The sequence below is a fragment of the Alexandromys fortis genome, unplaced genomic scaffold (assembly GCF_014885135.2).
Source record: "Alexandromys fortis isolate MF-2015 unplaced genomic scaffold, M_Fortis_MF-2015_v1.1 scaffold_79, whole genome shotgun sequence".
Classification (NCBI taxonomy): domain Eukaryota; kingdom Metazoa; phylum Chordata; class Mammalia; order Rodentia; family Cricetidae; genus Alexandromys; species Alexandromys fortis.
In genome coordinates this window covers 1,194,471-1,212,410 of record NW_026067964.1, presented here as the reverse complement: position 1 = coordinate 1,212,410, position 17,940 = coordinate 1,194,471, and the positions used below count along the sequence as shown (strand labels likewise).

The 17,940-nt window shown below is 40.0% G+C and overlaps 1 protein-coding gene across 3 annotated transcripts in view; it reads right to left on the bottom strand.

Annotated features, from left to right (window-relative positions):
• Positions 1–17,940, bottom strand: part of Tnpo1 (transportin 1) — an 80,984-nt gene that overhangs the window by 52,698 nt on the left and 10,346 nt on the right. The gene's annotated exons all lie outside the window — the stretch shown is intronic.

Genomic DNA, 17,940 nt, shown 5'->3' with positions numbered 1-17,940 from the left:
ACTTAATATAAAAAGCTATATTAATCGTTCAAATAAAATATTACGGGCGCGCTGCAATAATAACCACACCTCAAAAAATTAAACCCAACCTTTGAAGAACGTCAATGGAAAAAATGCATCTTTCATAAAACTCAACTTATGAACTCAATACGTGAAATAAATTCCATCACAAAATAAGTGCCCTCCACAAAGGACTGTGGAAAGAAGGAAAAACAAGAAAAATCATGTAGTTTACAATGGGGTAGTGTTTAATTCTGTTAGAGTATTCTCGCTGGTCACCCCGATCTGATTCTAAACCCGAGTCAGGTGTGTTATTTGCCCTCACTAAAGCTGAACACAACTCTGAGCACATTACTGCAAAGATTCAACGTTGGAGGCTAGAAATTAAAGTGTGGGTTGTATCTGCTGCAGCAAACTAAGGCCACTATATCAATGACACAGTTCATTAAAATCAAATTCTCCAACAAAACCAATAAACGGAAGCGTTAACTGTGAATTATTTTTAATAAGAAAACCTGTGAGAGTACCAGTGAAGGAGAGATTTAATCGGCTCTACCTCTACATAATTGTTTAACAACTTTTGTTAGTAAAACCCCTTCCTCGCAGGTTCATTTTTCCCCCTGGTATTACTACAATCCTCTAACTGACCTTGCCCTCTCCATTTTTAAAGAATGGTTTCCCCTCCTCTCCACTGTTTTGAGCTTCTGATCTGTAACGACTTTGCTCAATGTCTTCTATTGGCTTCCTAAACAGAGGAGACAAAATCAATTGTTCGTTCTTCCAAACACACACACACAAAGCGCCAAACACCTACATCAAACCCACAAGTCTCATCTCAACATAACATATAAATATTGCTATCATAAGGTTTTTAATCTAGTTTTCTTAGTATCTGTTGATACTGTAATGTTTTACATTTACATATATGTACTGTGTATTTTTTACATTATGTAATAGTGGGAATTTTCATTTCTTCCCTGGCTTTCTTTACATATTATGTAATTTAAGAAAATATTTTAAAATATATAGTGTTCCATTATATTGTTGTAAAGTTTTTAAACTTTTAATTGACATAGTCACAAAACTGTACAAACTATAAGCACCTAACCAGATGGACTTTATAAGTGAACACACCTATCTGACACACACCTAGTTCAAAATGGAAGTCTCTCATTCTCATTAGCACAATAAACCCTAGTAGAATTTCTATCATAAACTATTTCTTTTTTCTTCTAACTTCAAAGCTTTTTTAAAATTTCAAGAACTACCTTCCACCAGAACATGATCACATAGGTGAAGCTGACCCACCTTTCTGGGATAACGATAGTAAATGGGATAGATTCTACACTGTTCTCTAGTCTCAGCTACACACAGTGTCATGGCTGGAATATGAGATGCTCCTACAGCTTCATGTGTCTGAACCCTTGATTTGTAGATGCTGACAATACTGAGACATGGTGGAAACCTTTAGAAGGTAGCTCCTCCCTGAAGCAATGGGTTACTAGGGTGCTTACTGAGTTGCTATAGCCCTTTAAACTTCTGTCTGGTCTCTGCTTCCCATTCATTTGCATATTCTTAGTCTATGGAACCACAGGATGCCATGCTCACCCACCATGATGCCTGGCTTTTTGCCGTAACAGACTGTATTGTATCCCCACCAAATCAACTTTGCTCCTTAATGTTGCTTCTTTCAGAAAACATATTGCAGCAATGAGAAAAAAATAACTAATGCATATAGTCCTTTGTTAGATAATACTCCATGTTACACTAATATTATCTCTCTCTCTCTCTCTCTCTCTCTCTCTCTCTCTCTCTCTCTCTCTCTCTCTCTGTTCCAAACAGATTAGTATTAAGATATCTCATTTCACCTGGGTCTCACGGCGCATAACTTGAATCTCAGCACTAAGGAGGCAGAGGCAGGTGGATCTTCAAATTAGAGGCCAGCCTGGTCTACAGAGCAAGTTCCAGGACAGCCAACACTACATAGGGAAGCCCTCTCTAAATAACAAAAAACAAAGTCAACAACAACAAAAAAATATTTAACTTGTCCAACAATGCTGATAATGTCCCCCAATACCTTATTAAAGTTATCTGTTAACAAAAGGCTTTCAAAAATATTTGATTTGTAATTGTCATTTTGAACTTCTGTTGTCACTTTTCAATAGCTATGGTGGCATATGCTTATAATCTCAGCACTCAGAAGGATTAGAGTCAAGATGATCAAGAGTTCAAAGTCAGCCTAGGCTACCTAGCTAGAACCTGCCATAACATAATAAAGCATAAGCTGCAATTATAAATACATAAAATTCACCACTTCAACCATTCTTAGTGTAGAGTTTTGCAGCATTAAGTAGATTCTCATTGCTGTGCAGCCACTGCCATTATCATCTCCAGAGCTCACCACAGTTTACTAGCAATTCAAATCAGACAAAACCATATCTCAACCAATTAGATAACAACATAAACAAAAATATAAATCCAAAGGCAGTTCTTGGAGAGCCAACTAGAGGCAAGCAGATCTATGCGTTTTAAGGTCAACCTGGTTTGCATGAGTTCCAGGCCAATCAAGGCTTCATGGAGAGACTCTGTCTCAAAAAGTATAAATAAACATTTCTTTTGAGAGATGAAGATTAAAGTGCTATAAATCTTAGGAGGTGTGAAAATCTAGGCAAGTTAATCAATCCCTCTGAGCCTTAGCTTCCCAACTATTTAATTGGGATATACCAACTCCAAATTAGATTATAGATACCTAGCACAGTAAGAATGACTTGAAAAAGGTAGTTATATGAGTTAACTAAGGGGGTGGAGAGGTGTTAAGAGCACCAGCTACTCTTCCAAGAGATCCAGGATCCATTTGTAACACCCACACCGCAGCTCACAACTGTCTGTTACTCCACTTCTGGGGAAGCCTGACGCCTTCTGGCCTCCACAGGCAACAGTCACACGTGGTGGTGCACTGATAGTCATACATGAAGGCAAAATCCCAACACACATTTAAAAACAAACAAACAAACAACAACAACAACAACAAACAGGCATAGCATGCCTTTAATCCCAGCACTCAGGAGACAGAGGAAGATGGATCTCTGTGAGTTCAAGGCCAGACTGGTCTACACAGTGATTCTAAGACAACCATAGCTACACAGTGAGACTAGCTCAAAAAAAAATCCAAAAAATAAAAAAGGAAGAAAAAAAAGGTTAATCAATAGGGCTGAATAGATGAACAGATGGCTGTGGCTAAGAGCACTGTCTGCTCTTCTAGATGACCAAGACTGGATTCCAGGCAACCACATGGCAGTTTACAATCAGATATAAATCCAGTCCCGCAGGCTCCAATGCTCTCTTCTGGTCTCTGCAGGCACCAAGCACATATGTGGTGCATGGAGACTGATTGAACAAGTATTTGTTAAAGACTGCATTGTTATTCATTCAACTGAATCAATATGAAGTTGGTCAATAAGCACATGCTTGATAAGCACTGAAGAGTCAAGGTAAGGTAAGGAAAATACAGTTCTCACTTGGTGAAAGAGATGGACCAACTGTCTACTGAAGAGTGATAAAGAGAAAAGGCAAATATAGTCTGCTAGGAAAGAGAGTGTTTCCCTCATCTGCTTCAGAGCTCTTCCCCGGTTCAATTAAATGCAAACAACCATTTGTCAAACAGTCAGAAGGTCCCACCCACGTGTTGCGTCACCTTGAAGGGACGTTGCCAGGAGTGACAGGACTTCCCCAAAGGTAAATAAGGTATGGTAGCATTCCAAAGCAAACAAGGCATAATCACCCCTCAGGAACACTAGAAAAGCGGGCATGTGCATATAAGCGTAAGTCTGTGTGTGTGTGCAATAAACATGTTTCTGTTTCACCTGTATGAGACTTTCTAGTGTAGCATTCACAAGCCATGTGGGGTAGCTTAGGGCATTTCCTCCCAGTGAACATCCAACACCACTCTGTCTTACCCTATAAATGAAGAGTACGGTCATTCCCAGTCAGTATAACTCCCTCGGTGGAGAAAGGCTACAGCAAGGTAAGGGTAAGAGACTAATCCAGTTAGGAGGTAAGGCGGAGAGAACAGACCAAAAGCAAAAGCGAGGAAGGCAGACAAGAGGATGGGGTGGAGGTGTGGTGTGGTTGTGGTGGGGAGCACCTTTAAAGACCCCATGGCTAGTAGACACACTGTGAAGGGGGTGAAAGGCAAATCACTTAAAGATCCTCCTATCAAGGAGATGCCCACCTTCTGCTCTAGACTGCCTGCTGTTCGGCTAATTTTTACAGGGATTTTGAAAACCCCTCAGGCTACAGTGACAGCAGGAGGAGCCACAGGAAACCTAACTGTACAGACTTCATCTACGTAGAGTTTCAGTGTTAGGAGGAGGGTAGTCATGTTTCACTAAAAGTTCTGGCCCTTAAACTGCAGAAGACTCACACACTACACTATAAATGTGGGGCCTGGTGGTGCTCGTCTTTATTCCCAGCACTGAGGAGGCAGAGGCAGCGTCTGGTCTACAGAGTGAGTTCAAAGCCAGACTGTCCAAAACATCAACAAAAATCCAATGCAATATTATGTCAATATTGGCAGCTAATACTTTTTGATAGCCAAGCAGTCTTCTAAGCACTTATATATGATAACTAATTTAATTTTAGTACTTCATGACATGGTATTGATAGTAACCACATGCAATGGGTGAGCAAACTGACTCACAGGGAAGTTAGTCGCCTATGGTTACTCAGCAAGTAGATGGCAAGACTATGACTCAGCCCAAAGGAAGCTGGCTGGAGAGTACACTCTTGCCAGAGCAGTGTGTGATAACCCCAGGACCGAGAAGGGTGAGGGAGATCACAGGGTCAAGACCCTGTCTCAAAACATTAAACAAAGAATAATAAAACAAAGACCACCCATGAATCTTCTCTGGTATCAAATCATGATCCAGTCCCCTGATATATATATATATATGTGTGTGTATATATACATATATATATATATAATTTTTTGCTTTTCCAACAGAAATATCAATCTGTCACCTGGGAACTAATTGTAAAACACACATTCGCATGAAATAATATACTGGCTACCCGTGTGAGGTAGGCGGATCTCTGTGAGTTCAAGACCAGCCTGGTCTACAGAGCTAGTTCCAGGACAGGCTCTAAAAAGCCACAGAGAAACCCTGTCTCGAAAAACCAAAAAAAAAAAAAAAAAAAAAAAAAAAAAAGCAAGCCATTGTACTACTGTAAAAATCCTCTAACATAGGAAAAAATCATAACGTAGTCTGACAATATAAAAGTGAGGTATTTTGACAACATTGAGTTAGAAATGTTCTAAAGCTACATCTTCACTAAGTTCCCGTGTTGTATATACACATCATGTATTACTTCCACTTAAAAAGCATGTAAATCTAAGCAGCGCCTAAGAATCATGTACTGAATCATTTGCAGAATAAAATTTAAGACAAACTCCCACACTAAATGTTTCTTACGTTCGTTTCCCTGGGGTGGGGGATGCTATGATGAGCAAAAAAGCAGGGAAAACAGATATCCATGAGGAGGGAAAAGAACATCCACTGGGTGAAAGGGGGAAGGATGAAGCAAAGATTTGAACCTCACCTAGTTCAGAGACTGAGCTCAATCAGACTGGAAGGCAACAAAGACAGCAGGCGGGGTGGGGGGGGGTAAGTGTTGAACCTAGGGTTCATGCATCCTAGGCAAGTACTGTACCACTGAGCTATATTCCCAGCAAGACAGTATATTTAACATGGTATTAGACACATGAGTTTTAAAACTCTTGACTGGTTGACTGCTTAGGGTAAGTGGTTCAATTAGCCACTTGGAAGAAATATGCTAAGGAGTTAAAATTTTAATTTTCCAGCATTACAAACGTATTGCTGCCAAAGGGCTGGAAGATAGCACAGAGAGAACACAGAAATGAGGGAGATTTTACATAAATGCTTTCTTAGCATGCAGGAAGACCTTTGACCATTAGCTATGCCGCTCAAATGCGCAAGTGTGTACGCCAACATTAAAAGATGTGCTATCTTAATGAATGAGTGATAAGGGAGAAAAGCTTGATCCTAAAATTCAAGCCAATACGATAACCAGGCACTTCTTAGACTTTCGCTTATTTGACATTCACTACAGCGTGAGGAGACAGATATTAATCCACTGCTATTTGACATTTGCTATAGTGTGAGGAGACAGATATTAATCCACAACAGAGGCAGAAGCTGGGAGCGGTTATGCAGCCTATTCAATTTATATGTGGCAGAGGGGTTATTCAACACCGAATTATGATGCCCGAGTCTGTACAGAGCTGCATAATAACAGTAATCCACGTGCCAGGCTTTATACTGCTTTTAAATGCTCTTTAATTCTATGTATATATAATATTATTATCTCTACTTTACAAAAGATGACGGGGCCTAAAAGAGGGAAAGCAATGTGTTTACTCACAGACACTATAAACAGAGAGCCAGGATTCCCTTTGCCACCATTCCAGACCTGTGACTGGAACAGTGGGTGACAGTGAACACTCTTGGTACACTTTCTTCCCTATCATATATATCACCAAGGATTCAGCAGGCCTTGATCCTGCTTCTCCAGTTATGGTAACTGTACCTTGTTTTTAAGAGTTCCTTGAAGGTGGGGGGAGGGTGGCCCTTGTGTGTGTGAAGGCCATCCTCAGGTACTGTCCACTTTATGAGACAGGGTCTGTCACTGGCTTAGAGCTTAGTGATTAGATTAGACTAGACCAGGATGATTAGATTAGACTAGACCAGGATGAGACTCACCCAGCCTTCCCAGTGCTGGGATTGTTAACATGTAAGAAAAGCATGCCTGGCTTTTTGCCTATGTTTGCGGGTACACAGACATATGTGTGTGCATGCATGTATGTGTATGTGATGTGGGTACTGGAGATCAAACATGTCTTTTTTGTTTGTTTGTTTGTTTGAGAGAGGGTTTCTTTGTGTAGCCCTGGTTGTTCTGGAACTCACTCTGTAGACCAAGGTGGCGTCGAACTCACAGAGATCCACCGGCCTCTTTCTCCCGATGCTGGGATTAAAGTCGTGTGCCACCACCACCTACCTCTCAAACACATCTTTATGCTTGCAGAGCTAGTGACTTTACCAACAGAGCTATCTTACTGGCCCCATTTTTTAGAGTTTAAGCTTTCTATCTTCAATCAAAACAAAAGGCTGATAGGACTGGTGTCTCTTTATATTTAACTTTTGGTAATATTTGTCATTTGCAAAAAACAGTAGTTCCTTGTTGAGTTCTATAGCAAATTTAACCATTATAGTGAATCCCCGTCTCCATGTATCTTTAAGCAACTTAAGCCCATAGTTTCTAAACTCCGACCATGTATCATAATCACTAGAGACTTGCAACTGGATGAGAACCAGTCTAACTCAGTATATCTGCTTCTGGAAATGTTCAGTGCTTCTTAGTCTAGTAAGAATTTCTGTACTAAAAATGACAAAAACAGAAGGTAGATTTAACCAGTTAATATGGAAACCTAGCTATCCGAAGGCTAATGAAAATCAAAATGCAAGACCATTCTGTCAAAAGTTACTTAATAATTTGAAACAAAGAGTTGGAGAGATCACTCAGTGGCTAACAGTGCTGTTCTTGCAGAGGAACTGCACTTAAATCCAATGGCAGACAGGAAAACCTATAAGAGTTCAGTTTCGGTGTAAGAACAACAGGAATTATTTCCAATAAATTTCAAGCAAAACAAATAAAAGTAAAAATCAAGGCCCTTGATTGGTAGTTTACCCTGTGACTAACACCGACCTGAAGTCAACAGAGGGTTGGTTCCAGGGCCCCAGCAGTGCAGTACTGGATATCAGGTTTACAGGTGCTTCTCCACGGCTAGATGACAACTGTTTCTCTAAACTGAATTAGTGCCGTTACTGCAGTGGGACTCGCGACACAGATCTTGAGACAATGATTTAAGGGAAAAGCTCCTTTCAAGTCTCCTCTATTATAACATTATTATACATTTTACTTCAGAACAGTGATTATTGCCAAGAGGTTTTAATAATTTTCCAAATGCTTTTGTATTTGATATTTCAGAATTCCCACTTGAACTGAAGAGCTAGTCTTAGTGGGTTAAATATCTCACTAAAAGTCACTTAGCTACGAAGTGTTAAGACCTGAGCTGGGAGGCTAAAGAGAGAGATTCAGTGGTTAAGAGCACTTGCTGCTCTTACAGAGGATTGGGGTTTGGTGCCCAGAAGCCACAGGGAGGCTCTCAACTGTTAACTCCAGGGGTTCCACACCCTCTTTTTACTCTGAGAGTAGCAGGCACACGTCATGTACATACATGCACACAGTCAGAAGACCCGTGCCTGGTAAAGTACTGGTATTCAGTGATTAGAACCACACCAGCAACAAGTAAGCTAATCTTCTTACTATATAAGAAATTGGTAAAAGAGGAGTAGGATTAAAACAAAACAAAACAAAACAAAAAGCCAAATCTTCCTGTGAAACATCTGCAATTTTTAAGTGGATAAAAGGAATGGTCCAATACCTTAGACACTACTGTACATATTTACCATGTGAGCCATGTTGGTCCAGTCAACAGAGGATGACGCTGATTCTAAGAGAACAGGTAGCTAGCACACAGGCCAACAGTACAAACCATCTTGATGACAAGCATGCCGTTCACTCAGACTGCTCTCAATTTCTAACCGTTTCAAGGAAACAGAGAAAGGAGCACAGCACTGTATTCACTCTCAAGGACTGAATTAGAAAATGGCCAGAGCGGTTTCAAGAGGAAAATGAAAGGGTTAAAAACTGGCAGGCTGCTAGAAATGCAATTAGCAGTGTTTCCCTCGTCCTCCATTTGTTCACTAAAAGCCCAGTCACTCGTGACAGGGGCGTGTCTCAGTAATGTTCAGTTATAGGAGAGGGACACAGCAGAAAAGCACAGCAGAGGAAATAAATTTTTAAAAAGTGTTTTTACACCTATTTACTTTTTGTTTATATATATTTTATCTGCATGTATGTATATACAACACATATGTGCGTGGTGCCCAGGGAGATCAGAAGAGGGTATTAGATCCCCTGAAACTGGAAATATAGTTGTGAGGCCCCATGGGGGTCTGAGAACTGAACCCAGGTCCTCTGTAGGAACAGCCAGTGCTGTTAACTGCCAAACCATCTGCCCAGGCCCAGAAAATAATCTTTGTAGTTTTAGTTCCTAGGCTGATAACTGACATATGTGTATATATCCTTACTGCTGATGAGCGAGCGCAGTCCCAGTTCTCTCGAATTTACTTTTTCAGGAAACTTCCTGAGGAACAGTTAATTACCCCTGAAGATGAAATGAGGACACAAAGAGTGACGACAGCATTCTTCCTTCGCACTACTCCCTACTAAAACTCAAGATTGGTCCACGCCAACCTACACCATCCCACAACAGTAAGATGAGGATTATATGCATTAGTTTTGATTGTCAAAGAATATTCAACAAAAACAGGCTGTTTGTTATTTAAGCGGGAGGGATGCTGCTGTGTCCAGAGGACAGTAAAAAGCGGGGTCTTTAGAAGGTGAAAGGGGCTCAGGAGAGGGTTGTTGGCCCTTCCATTCTTATTTGGCCTCAAGCTATACCCACGTGACAACAGCAAAAAATCAGGAAGGACTCCACCCAGCATTTTGCTACAGTGGCACGGACAGACTTAGACAGGGAACACTGTAGAACCAGAAAAACTGAAGAAAATAAAAATGACAAATATGAGAAACATACAGAAGACATGGAAATCAAGTGGTGAATACTAGATCAAATATTAATTAAATATATCTGCAAAAATTATGTAAGAGAAAAACCACAGGAGTTGCTTGATGGTGATCTTCATAGACTGCAAAGATAGATAAAATATATCACAAGAAAACTTTATATTCAAAAGTGGGGAAAATGTGTAGAAAATAATGTCAAATAAAAGATGCTACCGCATAACTAAAAGTTTTAGTACAAAAGCAATATTATGCTGGGCAGTGGTGGCACACGCCTTTAATCCTAGCAGTTGGGAGACAGAGGCAGTCAGATCTCTGTGAGTTCAAGGCCAACCTGGTCTACTAGCTCCTGGACAGTCAGGGACATAGCACAAAGAAACCCTGTCTCAAATTTTTTTTTTAAAGCCAATACTATATAGTCTGAGTATTCAAATGTTTTCTTTTTTAAGAATTTAATATTGAACATTACTCTATCATTATTAATTTGGCAAAACAAAATACACACACTTCCATCACTGTACACTGTACAGTGGTTCATACATTCCTATTTTTATGATGTGCCCACACTTCATTTGGAATAAAAGTTCTTGGCTTTATTTCCTACTTTCTCTCTTGTCTTCTGTCTTCTGAAGACATTTTCTCCTAACTGCTGCTGGACAGACTTGCAACACACCTAAACGGTAGGAAGGACAGCAAGGAATCACAGGAGATTTACTGTGGCCGGGGCACAACAGTAAATCCAACTTTGGCTAACGTCATTGAGAACAGCTTGGAGCCGTGAGCTGTGATAGTCTGTTTCCCTTTACCATACAAAATAAACAAACAAATAAATAAATGAAGCTAATGAGAAATATAAAGTTAATAAACTAAGGTGTGGTGATACAAACTTTAATCCCAGCACGGGGGAAGCAAAAATAGGCAGATCTCTGAGTTCAAGGCTGGCCTGGCTACAGAAAGAGTTCCAGGACAGCCAGGCTACACAGAGAAAGCCTGTCTGGAAACCCCCACCAAAATTAATAAGAGAATAAAATATGAGGAAATTTGAGACTGTGTTGAACATAGGATAATGATAACCAAATATACACAAGAAAGTATTTGGTTTTAAGTGTATGACCCTAACACTGAATACTGTACTAATACTAACTCTTACTGAAGTTTCTTTCACAAGCAGAGAGGCTTCATTCAAGCCCCTCCTCCCACAAAGCTGGTATTCATCAATTAGAATCTAACTGAGTTAGAGAATAACAAACCATTTACCCATGAGAATAAAGAGCACTAGGCAGCAGCTAGCCAATCCTTTTATTTAAAAATAAGGCTCAAAAATCAAAATTACAAGTTAAGAGGAAGAATTTTACTTCTGATTTTAAAACCAGAGCATCTAATCTATGAGATCTTTCCTACCTTCATGTCTGAATGGTACGCTGACATCTGATAAACACCTCAGGAAAGCCATGGGCTGCTTCCCTAAGGAATTAGTAGCTCATAGCCCATGTCTCAGGGAAGAGAATTACGGCAAAGTTTACTGTGTAACCTCATTTCCTAAACACAACTGAAGAAGCTGCAGACAATGACTTTCCATGTGATGAATCCTAGTACAAAAAGATGAGTTCTACTGAATTTCCTTTCCCGGGAGGACGAACAGGAAGATTTACCATTTGCTGGTGCTAAAAGCTTAAGCTGAAGAGTCACATTGGTAGGCAGGTAGTCACACCCAAGATAAAATTACATACATCAGGAATTCTAAGTGAGGCGGACCAATACAGAGGGATGTAAAGTACTGGGCAGGATCACGTGGAATGCCTTGCTTCCAGGTTGCTTTGCGATTCTAAGCCATAAATGACTTAAGTGGATCTTATCCTTGATTTCAAAATAATGGAATGTGTTTTTCCTTGAAATAAGTAAAGCCACAGCCTTTAATCCCAGCACACTAGAGGCAGAGTCAGGCGGATCTCTGAGAGTTTAAGGCCAGCCTGGTCTACATCAAGAGCTCCAGGACAACTAAGATTACGCAGAGACCCTGTCTCAAACAAACAAAAAGCCATCAAAAAAGGGGGAAAAAAAGTTTAGTTAGAAAAGAAATATCAAATAACTACTCAAATATCTATCATATAAGCATACACATTATGTGATTATATAACAATATGAGCAAAAAACTTCCCCCAAAGATTTTGCTTCAGCTGAGTATCTGCAGTTCTCTGGGAACTGTTTGCTGCGCTGGTACAATGATGGCTCATGATCATCCCGGGAAGGCATCTCCTTAGCTTGCAAGTGAGCACCAAAGTCTCAGAGAGGTAAGGGCATACCGAATATATCCAGAAGGTAGAGAGGAGACTGAGTAGAAAAATGTCAGCAGCTAGTAAAGGCATTTACTACAAATTCTTTTGTTATACACTTTCCTATGGTGTGGGTGTGTGTGCCTGTGAAATGCACATCTGCAAGTATACACAAAGGCCAGAGGACAACCTCAAACGCTCCGCGTGAACCATCCACCTTTATTGTATATAATTTTTAAATAGACTCTCAGTGACCTAGAACTTGCCAAATCTGCTAGTCTGGCTGGCTAGAACACCCCGGGGATCCACCCATCTTTGCCTCTGCAGTCAAGGCACAGTGTACGCACCACCATGCCTAAGGTTTTAGAAGTGGGTTCTAAAGATCCAAGATCTTTGAAGGCAAGCACTTTACTGACTGAGCTATCTCCCCAGCTCTTGCTATCTACTTTTGTTTTGAGGAAAGGCAATCACCTCATAATATTCACTTTATTAACACTTTATCCAAGTGAGAGAGGTAGGTCAGTGGCACTTTTCCCTCCTGTCCCAGTTTTAGGGTACTATTTGTTTCTTAAGATCCCATCTCCTGTGTTCCCAAGAGGTACACTATGCATAAGTTGATAAGACAAACACATGCTTTATTTGGACAAATGTAAAAGGGTATCCCACATGGTATATCAGTACAAACTGGTGTGTTCTCATAAGAGTAATACATAAATAACTTTGTGGAAAACTAATTTAGAGCCAAAGACAGTACACATACAAGAAAGTTCACAAGAAAAACTCCAGCAGCACACACACACGCACACGAAAACACAAAGCTTCACTGATATGGAATAAATGCAGTCGTTAAGCAACTTTTTAGTATAACTACCCATCAACATTTTGCTATGATGTCCTATGGAACCAAGGGTGTGATGATGTCACATTAACTCTGGTAGAATGAAACTAAACAACCTGCTACAAGTAAACTCAATGTTCATGAGCCTTAGACATTCTTTTTTTTTTTAAAAAAAACACTGCCTGGCCCGTTATCTGTAGCCTCTTATTGGCTAGCTCTTACATATTGTTCTAACCCATTTCTAATATTCTGTGTAGCCCACGAGGTGGCTTACCAGGGAGGATCTTAACCTGCGTCTGTCTGGAGTGGGAGAACCATGGCGACTCCTTGATTCAGCTTCTTGCCTTAGACATTCTTATGCTCTCTCCCCTCGGGGTTACTTTTCTGAGTTTGCATTCTGAGATTATTAAATACAGAAAAGGGTTAACTTATATTTTTTTTTAAAAAAAAATAACAACTCCAGGATATTTCGGCTCTCAGGAAAGTAGCATATTTAACTGATGAGTTACATTCAACACAGCCATCAAAAAGGTATTAATTTTTGTGATAACATAAAAAGTGTTTGTGCCTACCTAGGAAGTAAAAAGAAAACAGAAGTTGTATCCAGAGTATAATTGCAAGTAAATATAAAGTACTTGTATGAACTGAGATGCTCTTATAACAGTAATAACTATCTGGAAAATTAACTTAGAACAAAAAACAGTTCAGTAAAGAAAATTCTCAATAGGAACTCCGGCATTGCACACACACACACACACACAGATCAATAAATGAAAAAGGCTGGACAGACACAATAAAAAGTAGATTACCAAAGTATTGATATCATAGGGTCTTTAGGTCTTCTCCTTAAAACTGTTAATTACTACTCTGAGTTTACAATGCAGTACAGTCACTGGAAATCACACCGAGCAGGGACCCCAGAGTGTCCCTAGTTCATGTCATGATGCTGCCATTCAAAGCTGTGCCTTTGGTCACGGAGCTTAGACACACTTTTAAAACGTGTTAAGAAGGCATTGAAGTCGAGATGAAGAGCCGGCTCAGCCGCTAAGAGCAAGGACCAGGGTTTGATTCTCAGTACCACCCGTATATCTCCAGTTCCAGGGATTCAACACCCTCTTCTGGCCTCCACCAGCATCAGGCATGCACATGGTTCACAGACACATAGGCAGGTAAAACAGACACAGAAAAAAATAAATAATAATAGAATGGAAACTAAAATATTTTAATTTTTATTTATTTATTTTTTGGTTTTTCGAGACAGGGTTTCTCTGTAGCTTTGGGGCCTGTTCTGGAACTAGCTCTTGTAGACCAGGCTGGCCTCGAAAAATAATTTTTAAAAGACAACATAAAACTTTTTAAAAGGTACAAAGCATGAAAGACAGTCTAGAGAATTTTTGTGAAAAAATTTTGAAGGTTATCACACTTAAAAGAGTCAAGTCTTTGGCGCTAGTGAGAGAGATGGCTCAGCTGTTAAGAGTGCCAGTTGCTCTTGCAGAGGACCTGGGCTCAACTCCCAGCACCCACACTGTGACTCACAGCCATCACTAACTCCAGGTCTAGGGGATCTGATGCCTTCTTCTGACTGCTACAGGCACCAGGCACACCAGTAGCATACAGAACATTCATACACATAAAACAAGTCTTTAAACTCGTTTAAAGGAGTCAAGACTGAGTTACCTATAAGATTGATGTATGTGGAGCCACTTTTTCCCCAGATTCTGCCACTGAAATTAGTAAACAAAATGGTAAAACATCCTCGTAGGAATAAAAACCAAACAAAACACTGATTCAACTTTTGCAAGTCGCTAGAATTATATCAGAAAACTGTTTTATAGTTAGAGTCCTGGACACAGAGAAGGGCTGGCCTGAATATCAAAGGACAGAAGCCTTATTTTTTCCTTATAGAACAAAGAAAGTTCCCTTGTGATAACTACTCTAATTCTGTGTGGAGACGATTTTAACAATGTTATCATGGGAAGAGATTAATATTCAGACTGGCTAAATGTAAAACATCAAGTAAAGACACAGACACAGTTAACACTGCTCAAAATTTAACATAAGAGCCATTGCCACAATTTTACTGAATTTCAAAAGCATCTTTTAGTAATTTCCTAATTTTTCAAGGCTCTGACACATAATTGTGAAAATGCCATGCAGGAAAACACCCACAAATAACTCAAACAACATGGACAGAACTAACAGAAAAATATTAAAATGTAAAAGCTAAAAACAAAACAAAGCAAACAAATGAACAAAAACTACTCAGAAAAGGAAACCTGTAAATCTACAATGGTTTCTAAGACTTCTGTAATAGTAAGTACAACAGATTTTCAAAAAATCATAACTATAAGTATTAAAAGAAAAACTAACATACAAGAAACTAGATGACACTTCTTCAAATAACCCAAAGAGCTAGTATTGTTGTGCTTGCTAAAAAAAAAGTCATAGAACATTGAAATAATATAAAATATAAAAACTTCAAAGCAACAAGTGACAACTTTACAATTTAAAAAGTGCTGCGGATAGATTCTGCTTAATGAAGTTAGTCTGGTAAGAAAGCATGGAAGGGAAACGCATGCGTTCCCTGGTCTAGAATTCAGGGCACAGTCCTGGTGTCCACTCCCTTCCAGGCAGACAACCATTGGGGCCTACACTCACTTACACATGGTAGACACACGGGGTCTAAAGAGATGCCTCTAAAGGATTCACTGTCTCTATCATTTCAAATGGATTATCAGAGTCAGAAATGTACTTCTTACGAAAGAAATTCCTAAGCTTCTCCCTAGAGAAGGGTGGAGCATGGACAAAAAAATCTCTACTTAAGTCATCATGAAGGGCTCCTCCAGTTTAAACAGTAACTGCATGTAACAACCCAGCCACATCACTTACACCTACAAAAATGTGTAAATCTTTTTAACTCCTGGTTATATGGATTTTTTTTAGATGAGGTCTTGCTCTCTCACCATGTTGCTCAAAGGCTCATTCATTATCTTGCCTCAACCTCCTGGAGCAGCGGCACATGCAGCGACTGTGCCTGGCTTGGGTGACACACACTCCTAGGTTGCTATGAGGTAAGTTAGAATTCTTTGGAGCGCTCTCCTTTTATTCTGTTCCGTGTTTGCCTTCTCAGTTAAACTCTGACATGGAAGCATTATGCTAAGTCTCTTGATTCAGTACTGTTTAGGCTAAAACAAGATTCCAGAAAATCCGCTACCTTTACAAGGCCTCCACTGTTCCACATCCTTTATTTGTTTGAGCAAAGGATTTGGGCCAAAGGGATGGTATTTGGCAAGGTGATCCAAATTCACAGCTATAGCCTGTCTGGAGCGAGAGCCAACAGCCAGACTCAACACAAACTGCCTCCCTCCAACAGTCTAGTCTGTAAGTCTTCAGTGTCGTGAAGAGTTTAAGAAAAAAATATCAAAAGGAAAGGGCATTATGATTTCCAGGCTCAACTCTCAATTCTCTGCACCAATAATAACCGTGGGGCAATACTACACAAATGATTTAAACTCTTTTGGCTTATTTCTTTACCTAAAAAAGTAACTAAAGACCATATTCATTTCAGCTTCTAGAAGTAAATTTTGCTGATTGTAAATAATGAACAAGGATATAATTCATGTACAAAATTAGCCTCATTTCTGTTCATTTATGCTATTGTGAGTCTCAAAGCCCCTCCTACCTTCCAGAACCTGCTATTCAGTTCAATCATCCAATTGATGCTCTGGGAAGACTGAGCTAGTGGAGTGAGAGCTGTCTGTCACTCAGTTCTTCTGAAGACTATGTGGGGCTCCTGTGGAAGGCACAGGGCTATGCTTGCCTTGGTGGCTTCTTTCAGAAGTCACATTCAGCAGAAAAATGATGCTGAGCCAGGCATGGTTTTAAACCCAGACTGGGGAAGCAGAAGCAGGAGAACCTCTGGGAATTATAGGACAGACTAGTCTACATAGTGAGTTACAGGACAGTGAGACCCTGCCTCAAAGACAAAAGGGAGAAGCAACACTTTTGGAGTGGAAACAAATTGCAACAGATCAAGTGATTTGTTGTTGTTGTTGTTTACTGGTTTGTTTTTGTTTGTTGGTTGGTTTTTTTTCTAGAGACAGTTTCTCTTTATGTATCCCTGGCTGGCCTGGAACTCAGAGATCTGCCTGTCTCTGCCTCCTGAGTGCTGGGATTAGAGGCGTGTGCCACTAGGCCTAGCTCAGATCCAGTATTTAATTTTTTTCAGATACTACTAACTGACTTTAGCAGCAGAGGATTAATCTAAGTATTTGATTTTATAAAAATTTCTTGGCCAGGTAGTGACAGCAGCCTACACCTTTAATCCCAGAAGGCAGAGGCAGAGGCAGGTGCATCTCTGTGAGTTTGGGGCCAGCCTGGTCTATAAAGCCAGTTCCAGGACATGTTACACAGAGAAACCCTGTCTCAAGAAAACCACACACACATACCAAAACCAAATAAACAATTAGTATCAACAACTGAAAAGCATCATTTATGCTCAGATCTGACATTTTGACATAAAGTTTAAATACCTTCACTTTTTTTGCTTTTCCTTCTGTCTTGACACAGCTTCTTAGCATGAGCCATCAACCTGCCCTTCTTTAGAAGCTTTGTGCTGCAGCAGTGACTCAGGTTAAGAGCACTTAACTTTGCTTGTGCAGAGGTCCCTTCCAAAACTCCAGTCCAGATCGCACACCTTCTTCTGACCTCTACAGGCACTAGGCACACACAGTGTACATAAATATGTGCAAGCAAAACATTCATATACATAACAAAAATAATACACCTTTTAAAAAGTTAATAGACGTAAAACACTACAGGCCCAGAAATGTTGCCAAGTTATTGTATTTTATTTATATTTGGAGAATTCTGGTGCATGTATGCCTAATGTTTGCCTGGTGCCATGAAGGCCAGAAGAGGTGTCAGATATCCTGAAACTAAAGTTACATCTGACTGTGATCCCCTATGTGTGCCCCAGGGAATTGAACCTGGGTCTTCTGAAACAGAAGCCAGTGCTCTTATTTCTCCAGGTCATGATCTAGAAATTTGACTTCTTTGTCCGCCTCCAATAATGAATTTTATCTTTCCCTATGTATTGTCTGA